This window comes from Nicotiana attenuata, unplaced genomic scaffold, assembly GCF_001879085.1.
Source record: "Nicotiana attenuata strain UT unplaced genomic scaffold, NIATTr2, whole genome shotgun sequence".
Lineage (NCBI taxonomy): Eukaryota > Viridiplantae > Streptophyta > Magnoliopsida > Solanales > Solanaceae > Nicotiana > Nicotiana attenuata.
In genome coordinates, this window is record NW_017670935.1 from 309,368 (window position 1) to 319,625 (window position 10,258).

Consider the following 10,258-nt stretch of genomic DNA (forward strand, 5'->3'; position numbering starts at 1 on the left):
GGGAATTTTCAAGAAAAGATATATATTTTTCCTGACCTATATTTTTCCATCTTTCTTGAACCAATAAATTGGTCAGTATTTGACAACCATGGAAAGTTATGGATTTGACTTAAAACGTCAGTCCAAACTTAATGCATAAATTAAGTCCCAAACTTAATGCATAAATTAAGTCCCAAATGAGATGAAATTGGTCAGTATTAATTATTAAACAACGTGGTGCACATTCAATTGCATCCGAAGAAAAGAAAAGAGGGGAGAGAAGAGAGAAAAAAAGAAAAGTGTATAACCAAATCCCTTGATTGAAAGCACAAATAATGAATTTGGGAGCCTTTTAAGGTGTATTGTATATATTTTGTAAACGAAACTTATTTATGCTAGATAATTAACTAAATATAAACATTTATGTTAATAAAGTTTTTAATAGGTTATAGGAATGAAAAAATTCAATTATGTATTATCCCTTTTAATTTTGAAAAAAAGGAAACAAACAGCCCATTAGCTTCCCAGATCCAGAACGGCACAATTAGGGTTTCACTGACCCCCATCCCTCTCCTATATAAAGCCACAACTCTGCTTCTTCAGAATCCGTTCTTATATAGCCTCCTTCCTATAAAACCCTAGCTCTTCTCCTCTTTCCTCCAATGGCGTCTGAAATAATCGCCCGACTAACACCCGAGCCCCTCGGATGCTCAACCAAACAATGCACATATTACAAATTCCTCACACAAACCTATTCAATCTTCAAATCATCGATCCAAGGTCATTTACTTTTATCTGTGCATTTTTTTCTTTTTTCATTTCAGCTACGCAAATTGTATGTCTGCACGTAGCCTCCCGGGCTCGTCTGATCAATTTTTACATGAAGTTAGAAGCCCCAAAGCTCGTGCTATATCTACCGCCGCTAGTGTTGCAGTTTAGCCCTTTTGTACCTTCTTTACCTTTGGCTTTATCTGTGTCAAAATCAACGGCTACATTTTAATCCTTTTTACACAATATTTTTACGTTGATTTCTTTATTTAATTTAAACAAAAAAAATGCCTCATATCACCTTTAGCTTATTTTCTTCTTACTCAATGAAAAAACAAAGCTAGTCAACGAGGCTGAAATTAAAATAGCAGTGTCAACGTGGGGTTTATTTGCATTTTTCTTACTGTTTTACTCCTAAGTCCACTGCTATATTGTAAGTATTTGTTTTTCTAATTTGGCATTTTTTTAAATGTTGGCTATGATTTAAAAATTTATCCGCGCTTCTGAGAGCAATCTATGAAGTATACGATAAAATAATGGTTGAATTTCTTAATATGAGCCTAAAATTTCTTATTTTTTCACATTTGTTTATTCAGCTTAGTTTATTTCGGCAGTGATGATATGTAAATACAGCTTTAATGCCAGTTCTGCTTCTGAAAATCCGTGATTGATAGAGCTGTTTATTTCTCTGAGCCTCAATTTCATTAAAAAAATTATGTTTTGTACTTAATTTTGTATCATTTATGTGTTTTAAGAATAATTATTTGTGTAAAATGTTTTATGTATTGTTATGTTTAGCTATGTATAAGTAGTTGACTTAGCTTAATTGTTCAAGTAGTAGAATTTGGATAAAGTTAACAATTTCATGAATATTTTGAGTATTGAGAAAAATGTTTGTGTGATAAATAAAGTAATGTTGTTTATTTATTGAGGAATGATGAATTTTCTTGTTAAGAAGAGGCCAGTGATGTATGGTAATTGTCCGTACCATATGAGGAGTTAAACAACTCCTTTGATTTTATATTTACCTTAATTTCTGAGGCCTCTTTAATCTCCCTCATTTTCCTTATTAAACATTTAAGTGACTAAAGTTATATAATAGCATTATATCTAGTAAAAGTTTTGGTTTTTATAGCCTAGTTGCTGGTAGCTTGACACACAAAGTATCTTGTGTGTACTTGGGGTTTAACAAGGGCTGCACCTTGAACGGTGTGACTTAAACAGCCTACCTTAATGCAAACATTAATTTAACCCGTGACAACTAGGTCACATGTAGATAATCTTACTGTTGCTCCAAGGCTTATTGCCTAGTTGCTGATGATGATATGATCTATTTCATATGAGGTGTAGTGGATCCAAGTCCCTGCTTTGCAGGGGGAACCTCCTGGTGAAACTACAACAAATGATCATATTGGATTCTTCTGAAGCTATAAGTTTATTTGAGATTTTCAAAATAGATTTTTTTTCCTAACTTCTTAATATGCTGAAAAGATGAGTTTCACTATACCCTTGCTCTTTAAATGTGGATGTAGGGTCTGAAAAACTCATATAGTTAAGTGCTGTCATCAGCTTCTTCACTTGTACCAAACATGTTTGGAGTCAAATAAAAGCACTACATTTTTTGCCTTTTTAGTTTATCTAATTTTCTTTTATTTGTTAGAGTTGATGAAATTGTGATGGTTTATTATTGGGAGTTGCGGTTGTTGACTATCAAATGTGCAATATTATTGAAGTTAGATCAAAGATGATCAAGTTTATCCGTTACAGTTTAGGACCATATTCACTATTTGATGATTAACAAAATATGATCACACCTTTTACAGCAAGTAGTGAAAATGGTTCTAAATTGTATTGGACATAGTTTATCCTAGCCGATGCTGGAGTATTTTGAAGGATTAAGATTGCTTCTGGTACCTATTTCTCTTGTACTTTTGTTGATTATTGGTGTCACCTCTTATAACCAATCACAGCACTATTGAGTTCTAGTGCTCTATGTCGCTGTTCCCCACATCAATTATCAAAGATCAATTGCACTTGTGGTTTCAACCAGAACCATACCGTCTAGAAGCTTGCTCAATACGCCATTTCCAGATTAGTACTTCGGTATTTTCAGAAAATACTCCAGAAGGTGGCAAAATTGTTGATATGCTGAAAATTAGTCTGATTCATAACTCTAATGTAGAAGTATGTGGTGCTTATGCTTTCTTGAGCCGAGGGTATATTTGTTTTTCTAATTTGGAATTTTTTTAATGTTGGCTATGATTTAAAAATTTATCTGTGCTTCTGAGAGCAATCTATGAAGCATACGATAAAATGATGGTTGGATTTCTTAATATGGGCCTATAATTAGCTTATTTTTTTGGCAGTGATGATATATAAATACAGCTTTAATGCCAGTTCTGCTTCTGAAATTCCGTGATTGATAGAGCTGTTTATTTCTCTGAGCCTCAATTTCATTAAGAAAATTACGTTTACGCTTAGTCTTCGATTAACTAGACAAGTGGTTGAATTTGGATAAATGTAACAATTTTATTAACCTTTTGAGTATTAAAGGTTGAAAAAAATGTTTTTAGTGTGTTATTAATGAAGTGTTGTTTATTTAGTAAGGAATGATTGATTTTTTGGTTATTAAGATGCCAATGATGGGTGGTAATTGTCCGTACCATATGATGAGTTTAACAGCTCCTTTGATTTTATATTTACCTCAATTTCTGAGGTCTCTTTAATCTTCCTCATTTTTCCTTATAAAACAGTACTTTTAATAAGTGAGTGAATTTATATACTAGCATTATATCTTATAAAAGTATTTGCTTTTATTTACTGGATGCATGAAGTTTCCCCTGTTTATACAGGGTCCTAGCAATGGTCGCACCCCTTAGATTGTGATATAGATAATCTACCCTAATGCAAGCATACGTGTTTAGCAATTAGGTCATACGGAAATAACTCTATCGTTGTTTCTAGGCTTATTGTCCAGTTGCCCATGATGATATAATCTATTTAATAAGAGGTGTAGTGGATCCAAGTCCCTGCTTTTGCAGGGGGAACCTCTTGGTGAAACTACATTACAAACGATCATATTGGATTCTTCTGAAGCTACAAGTTTATTTGAGTTTTCAAAATGAGATTTTTTTTTCTGATTTCTTAATATGCTGAAAAATTGAGTTTTACTATACCTTTGCTCTTTAAATGTGGATGTAGGGTCTGAAAAAATTAAAATTGAGTCAGGACTAAAGTTTCAATCACCACTCACCGCCAAACCATTTTCAGAACTTCCATCGTTGCATTTTTGTTTTTTTAAGTTTTAGTGTCTTGGAGTTTGAATTGAAGAATATGAATCATGATATATTATCTTGTAGTACTAGTTTGGACTAACAGCTTGTTTGGATTGTTATTACATGTTTCGTATTGTATTATATTGTATTGTATTGTTTGATTAATATAACGTTTAAATAGATTGTATTATTTGTTGTCGTTTCATGATGTCACACACCAACAATATGAAGAATAAACTATTACTAAGAAAAATAGGATGTACAGTTGAAGTATCATATATAAAAATAAGGTAGAAGTATCATATATAAAAATAAGGTAAAGAATGAAATATGATTATTTAACAATAAGAAAAGGCAAGGTGAGAGAAAAAAGCAGGGTTACGATGTTACAACAGATGTTACCACATCAACACTGTCATTCCATAAGGTGGTAATTTTTGTCGTTATGTAACAAATGGATTTAACGATATGATACACTAATAATCAAGATAAATATTGTATTTAATTAAATTAACAGTATTATACAATACAATAGATAACAACTATCCAAACAAGCTGTAAAAAACTGTATTGTGGGAGCTTAATTTGAACATTAGGACAGTGTTTTGAACTTTGTATTGAAAAGATTTAATTTTAGAATACAGCAAACACTGGTTATGCTTTAAACAATAGGGCATAACTCTTGTCCAATTGTTCAAAGTTTTTTCGATATAAGACTTGATATATCTTTATTTGACCTGTTTTGTTAAAAGTGATACAAGTTTTGCTAGAATGACAAAATTTGCTTGTGTTCAATTGTTTACAAGTTTTGCCTTTATTTGTCTTTGTTAAATCCGTTCATAAATTTTGCCAGACTGACAAATCAATGGTTCTTCATCAACACATAATTTGTTTTATTAGCTTTTGGAAGATAAAGAAAGTTTTAATTTACAGATTCTACTAGTTCGGATATATCATATCATTCATCTCAAAATTGTAACATACTATGTTACTGATTAATAACTCATAATCTGACTGAAGATGCCTTGAGCAAGTTAAAGATAAGACTCTCTCTTGCAAAAGAAATTCATTAGGACTTCATTTTTGGAGAATTAAACCAAATAGCCATTCATTGAATCGGTTAAACAAAAAATAGTTGGCGATTGGCGAATGTATAATATGTTCATAATTATGTATAATTAATGTATACATAAATTTCTGTAGTTATTAATAGCATTGAAGTCGGAAAAAAATTAATAATGTTGAGAAACATTACAAACATGCAAAAATGATAGAGTTTCAATATAATTAACAATACCATAGTAAAAGTCTAATTATATAAGAATAGACGAGAAATTACAAAAATGTATCGTAAATTTTACAGCTATCCTTTCGGCAAAATTTATAATGACAAAATTAATAGTGATGAGTATTCAATAATGGGACAAAAAGGAAAAAAACCAAATAAATGATTCGATTTATTACTTACGGTATTTTTTTAAGGTCAAAAATCTAAAATAATTTAGGATTAAAGTCCATCAAGTTCTTTTTTTTTTTTTTGGTAAATAGAGACATTTTACAACATGAGATTTGTCTAGGTCACAAGGTGCCTATCCCATCTCTATCAAAAACAGAAATAGCAAAAACAGGCAGATAATAGTACAACATTATATTAGCAAAAGAGTCCAGGCTGAATCCGTTCTTGGCTAAGGTGTCCGCTACTCTATTAGCTTCTCTGAATGCATGCTTCAAGGTTGGCGTACCCGCCTCAGATAATAGGAACCTGCAGTCATTAATAATATTTTGATAATGACAATTATCATTATTTATCAAGTTGATTAGTTCCTGACAATCCGTTTCAATGACTAAAGGGGTTAGTCTCTTTTGGATGGCTAGTTTTAGCCCCTGCAGTAAAGACATGGCTTCCATTTGGATATTTGTAGCATGGGCAAAGCCCATATTGAATCCTAATATCCAATTGCCATTACTATCCCTGCAAATTCCTCCTATTCCTCCCCTTCCTGTGTTTCCTAGGCAGGAACCATCTATGTTTAATTTATATATCCCTGTGGTGGGGGGTTCTGATTTTATATGGATAGTCTTTTTTGGTATATTTGAAGGGCTCCATTTGCTTAGGAAGAGGAATTCCTGGGCACTGTTGGTTACTTGGATAATATTGGGATATGAGTTATTCTTTCGAAAGATTTTTTCATTTTTGGTGGTCCATAAATACCAGAGGAGGAAGGGTAGGAAAACTGGCCAGCTGATGTAGTGATTAAAGCATTTATTAGATTTTAGCTGGTGTTTTAGCCAGTTGAAGGTAGTGAACTCGTTGTCCGATTGAGGATAGTTATGCTTTATATGGCATTGCCCCCATATTGCCTTTGAGTAGGTACATTTGAAGAACAAGTGTTTAATATCCTCTTTTTCCACTCCACATATGGCGCATGTGTCAGAAGGGCAGATATTTCGTTTTGCCAGGAGGGTGGCTGTTGGGAGTCTGTTAAGGACGAGCAGCCACATGAAGTATTTTAGTTTGTTCAGGGTATTGCTTTTCCAGATCCAACTAAAGTCTAAGTTGTTGTCTACTACAGTGTTGTCTTGGTTAGAGAGTACATCATAGGCAGCCTTGATGGAGAAGGAGCTGTACCCCGGGGAGTTCCATGTAATTTTGTCCCTGCCTGTTTGGGATTGTTGGATATAGGTGCTGTGAATTTTTTGAATTATGTCTTCCGGTAGTTCGTAAGATAGTTTTGAGAGGTTAAAATAGCCGTCTTGTATAATGGATTTCACATTCAAGTCCACTTCTTCTTTTTGGAGAGGCCCTGGATAAGGTTTCTTAGTGTGTCTCCGTGAATAATCCATCGGTTGTCCCAGAGTTTGATATTCTCTCCATTTCCTATGAGCCAATTGGTGCCTTTTTCACAGGCCTTATTTCCTTTGCAGATGTTTTTCCAAATGTGGGATGCCGATGGTATGGGGTTGAATCTGTTATTTGAATTGGTTCTTCTTTCATATTTACTATGCAGCACTTGGACCCATAAGGCCTCCTTGTTGCTAGAGTATCTCCATGCCAAGTTAGTACTGAATGCATCATTTTTGCATTGGGCTTTATATAGCCCTAAGCCTCCCTTACTTTTTGGTTTGGTGACTTTGTTCCAATTTAGGAGGTGGCATTTTCTTTTTTCCTCCGTACTTCCCCATAAGAAATTTCGTTGTATGGAGTCAATCTTGTTTAGGGAAGCTTTTGGGAGGTTGAATATTTGCATGGTATGATTAGGAATGGCTGCAAGAGTTGCTTTAATGAGGGTGGTTCTTCCTGCTAGGTTCAGGAAGTGAGTTTTCCAGCCTTTTAGTCTGCTATTGAGTCTATCAATGATGAATTGGAAGTCTTTTTTAGACAATCTCTGGTTTGTCATGGGCTATCCCAGGTATTTTCCCACTGAATCTGAGATTTTTATGTTAAGGCACCTGCTGAAAAAAGATTGTTTGTCAGGAGGGGTATTTTTTGAGAATATTTCCCTGGATTTGCTGAAATCTATGGATTGGCCAGAGAAGGTGCAGAATTTGTTGAGTGTATCTATGAGTGAGTCACAACTTTTCTGATTAGCTTCCATCATAAGGATAAGATCAGCAGCAAAGAATAGGTGGGATAGTTGGGGGCCCTTTTCTGACAGGACTATGGGGTCCCATCTACAACAGTCTACTTCGTGGTTGATGAGTCTAGATAGTATTTCCATGCATATTATGAATAAATAGGGGGACAGGGGGATCCCCTTGCCTAATGCCTCTAGTAGGTTGAAGAAGTCAGTTTTTGATCCGTTAATGAGTACGGAGGTGGAGGTGGAGGAAACACGGGATATTATTAGCTCGATTAGGTCGTTTGGGAAATTTAGGGATTTGGAGAACCTGATGAAAGACCATTCTAGCTTGTCGAATGCTTTTTCTAAGTCGACTTTCACCATGATTTTCCCTTTTTTCCCCTTGGAGATATTAAAGAAATTTTGAACTTCATGAACTATTGTGGCACTGTCTGAGGCCCTTCTCCCTTTTATGAAGCTGGTTTGGGTTGGATGAATGATTTTGTTGAGGAAGGGTTTGATTCTATTTACTATAATTTTTGTGACAACCTTATAGGCAGTGTTGCAGAGGCTGATGGGCCTATATTGCTTTAAAGACTCAGCATTTTGATTCTTTGGGATTAGGCATATGAAGGTGCTATTCATGTTTTCAGTCATTTTTTTGCTTTTAAAGGACTCTTTGCAGAAGTTGACTAGAAGGTGATTTGTTTCTCCCCAGAATTTTTGGTAGAAGAAGGGGTGTAACCCATCCGGACTTGGTGCCTTTAGAGGCTTAAAGGAGAAAAGAGCTTCCTTGACTTCCCCCTCAGCAGGTTTTCCAATGAGGAGAGCGTGATCATGGGGGCTAATTGAGGAAATAGCAGGCATGTATAGCTTGTTTTTATGGGAAAAGGTATGTTCAGTGGTGTATAAGTCTTTATAGAAGTTTGTTATGATGGAGACTAGTTCCTTGGGGTTGTGGAACCAATTTTCTGCCTCATCTCTGAGACTAAATATCCTATTCTTTCTTCTTCTTTGCATAGTTGTGAGGTGGAAAATTTTGTGTTAGCATCACCTTCTTGTATCCAGTGAATTCTTGATTTCAGTTTCCAGAATTCTTCCTCAAGCTTGAGGATTTTTTGGTATTCTTCATGAGTTCACATTCTAGGTTAGACAAAAAACACTAATCGTGTAGTTAGGGGATTTTTGAATACCATCTAACCTAGCAAGGATTTCATTCTTTTTTTTGAATATGTTTCCAAAGGTATCTTTATTCTAGGAAATGGCCTTATTAGTGAAGTTATCAATAGCAGCCAATATATTATGTTGGTTGATCCAGCAGTCCTTCACTAACCCCTTAAAGGTGGGGTGTTATAACCACATGGTTTCTAGTCTAAATATATTATTACTTCGACTGGGTTTTTTAATTAGTTCAAGATGTATGGGGCAATGGTCAGAGTGAGTTCTTGTTAGATGTTTTACGCAAGCTTCTTGGAATTTATTGATCCAATCTCCGTTGGCTACGAATCTATCTAGTCTTTCCATGATGAAAGTGTTTTTTTTCCTTTTGTTGGTCCAGGTGAACCTGGAACCTTTAAAACCTAGGTCTAAAAGCTTACAATAATTGAGGCAATCATTAAACCTAGTTATTCTGTTGTTATTGACGGGTAGGCCCGCAAATTTCTCACTAGCCCTAGTGACCTCATTAAAGTCCCCTAGTACTAGCCAGGGTCCTTTATAGTTATTTGCAACAGTTTTTAAGTTATTCCAAAGGGTTATTCTTTCCTCTAGTAAACTACTAGCATATATTATTGAGCAAAGCCATGTTTTAGGAAGAATTTTTACCTTAACCATAGCATGAATCTCTTGGTCTGTCCCCCCAATTTGATCCACATTGACTTCATCGTTGTTCCACATTAGTGCCATTCCTCCCGAGTTGCCTTGTGCCGCAACCTGTTCTAAACCTGAAAACCCAAAGTCCTCCATTATATTATGATGATCAGTTAGCCTTGTTTCCAATAGTGCAACCACGTTGGGTTTGTGGTAATCGAGCATTGATCTAAAGGCTCTCCTAAAATCAGCATTCCCTGCTCCACGAAAGTTCCAAGATATAAGACTCATACTGGTGTTTCTATTTTTTGAACTCATCCCCTGGTTGGGAGGAGAGTTCCCCCTACTCGATGTTCCTTCCTGGTTCATCCAGAAGTTGGAAAACATTGTCGGAACTAGCACCATCGCATATTGGTATATCCCTGGCGCCCTCAACTTCTTTATAGTTATTGAGTATTTCCTCAAATCCAGCGGGCAACTTAAGATGTATCTTTTTCCTCTTCTTGCTTTAAACACTAGGGTTTTTGGTGATCTTAGTATCCCGTGTTCTACCACCCTTTCCGTTGGATATTCTTCCTCTTCTTCCTCCTCTTCCCTCTGCGCTTGGGCTGGGTTGTTCTGTTGTGTGGGAGCGGAGGACAGTGCTGGAATGTTGTTTTGGAGATTCTGGGTGCCTAGGATGGGTGACATCGTTGGTGGTTGGCTCATCATCGTGCCATGCAGATTCTGAAAGGTGGGTGCTGGGTTTGGGGGAGGTTGGACATTTGGGAAGAGAGGTGAACTCGAGTTTAGAAGGTTGTAGGGCTAGAAAGGGACCCATGGCTGCTGGTTCTGCCATGCATGGTGACTCCATGGTGATGGTATCCC

At 35.5% G+C, this 10,258-nt stretch overlaps 1 long non-coding RNA gene across 1 annotated transcript; it reads left to right on the top strand.

The window, feature by feature from the left end:
• Window positions 1-521: 521 nt before the first annotated feature.
• Window positions 522-3,409, top strand: LOC109244612. Its single transcript, XR_002070713.1, has 2 exons — window positions 522-759; window positions 1,362-3,409. It is a non-coding gene; the product is annotated as an uncharacterized LOC109244612 (long non-coding RNA).
• Window positions 3,410-10,258: the final 6,849 nt, after the last annotated feature.